The sequence below is a fragment of the Poecilia reticulata genome, unplaced genomic scaffold (assembly GCF_000633615.1).
Source record: "Poecilia reticulata strain Guanapo unplaced genomic scaffold, Guppy_female_1.0+MT scaffold_349, whole genome shotgun sequence".
In the NCBI taxonomy this organism is placed as follows: domain Eukaryota; kingdom Metazoa; phylum Chordata; class Actinopteri; order Cyprinodontiformes; family Poeciliidae; genus Poecilia; species Poecilia reticulata.
The window spans coordinates 15,986-17,911 of NW_007615120.1; positions in this window are offsets into that span (position 1 = coordinate 15,986).

Below are 1,926 nucleotides of genomic sequence, written 5' to 3' on the forward strand. Positions count from 1 at the left end.
AGTCATATTCTACGCAGCACACTCAGCACATGCAAACCAAGAGGTGACGCCCTGGAGCACACCGTATACACCATACACCAACCATAAAAGATAGTTCCTGTTGCTCAAGGTGGTCCCTGATCTCGAGTGAGAGTGCATACCCTTTGAGGTACCTATATGTGGGCAGGGAACCAATCGTGGTGGGCCCGCAGCCTCAAAGAGTGAACCCACAAACTAAAGCTTTTGGCATCGCGCTCAACTTCATAGTAAGAAATGAAAGAATGTCGATGGATTTCAAACTGTAATCAGGGTCTGTAAAACAGAATTTTACCTCCCTGCATCATAATGTGTGGCTTTATACCCAATTGTATCATGGCATTCAAAACAAGGTAGCCATCGTACCCCTTCAAGTTGTGCGCTATGAAGGTCCAGCATTTGTACAACGGCCTTCTGAAATGGAGAAGAAATTTCTGGACGCAATCAAGACCATATGAAAACCACTGGTCACCTTTCAAAGTTTTAGTACAGACTAGAAAGGGAACATGGACACCGCCTTCACAGAAAAATGATTCAAAGTCATAGAATATTAGTTTGTCATCTAATTCGTCAATTTTAGTTACAGGCTGGATATAACACAGGTGTTCACTGAGTTACATCTGTACCTGGAGGTATTTTTTCACCACATATAACACATTTTGTTCCACAAACATGTGGTGTTTCCTGCTTTGTTACAGAGACGTAGTACACTCTTTTACAGAGCGAGCAAAATTTGGTTGTCTCACATTCACTTTTAAAAACGCTAGCACGTGGTTTGAAATGGGGTTCCTGATGTTTATCAAAGCATGAAGCGTCACAAAAAGTCCTGTTACAATCGCGACAGTGTACAGGGTTGTTGTCATGATTAGTGCTGGTTGAAGTGGTGAGGTAGGACGCAGGCAGGCCAGGCTGAAGATGATGATACATTTAGTGTAAATGTCCAGGTACAGAACAACGGGGAGCACAAGGAACACAGGGAAGCAGACTGGTAGACACGACGAGGATCCGACGAAGAACACAGACAACAGGTGAGACTAAATACACATGGGGTAATCAAGGGAACGAGACACCTGGGAGACAATCGACGGGGAAGACGCAGAGACAGTACTCACAGGATCACACAGAAAAACTCACAAATAAACACACAGAAACACGGATCATGACAGTTGTACTCCTGACTAACACACGGGAATTTGCGGCAGATGTAACAATGCCCCTTACACAGATGTGTGCTGGAATTCTCAAAACTTTTAAAGCAGTAATCACAGAAATGCCTCACCCACATGAAACCCTTCACCTTTTTAATACCATAATAGTGGTTCTGCTGCAGAAGGAGGAAGCAGCGATTTGAATGATTTTGGAACCCGGTCTCAAATGTAGATAGAACTGAATTCTTTGATGTTTTGTGAAAGATTAAAACATTTCTTTGTAAAATGTTTTCAAATTTAGCAACATCACTGAATGTAACAGGCGTTTGTTCACTAAGACCAACTAGCCGTTGAAATTCTCTCCCCTGCTCTACAGCCTGTCTATCTGTAAAACCCTGATTATAGACATGCGTCAGACTGATGGCAAAACAAACTCGTTATCACTGTTGTCTACAATACACAGGTGGCGACTCTTCTTATTAATCAGTTCACAATCTAAAGTTTTTGTCGCTTTACGTTTAAAGCCACCAGGAGAGGATCCCTCACAATCTGAAGAACAAATTCAAGGTTTCCAAATGAAGGCAAGTCGGCATTTGGTTGCACGAGTTCATCCAAAAATTGAATAAAGGCTGGTTCTATTACATCATCACCAGTAACATAAATATTTACATGCTGCGCAACATTATCCCCAACTAGTTCTAACTGGACAATGTCGTTACGCCTGGCTAGCGAACCTGAAACATCTGCTAGATCAATAAGAACG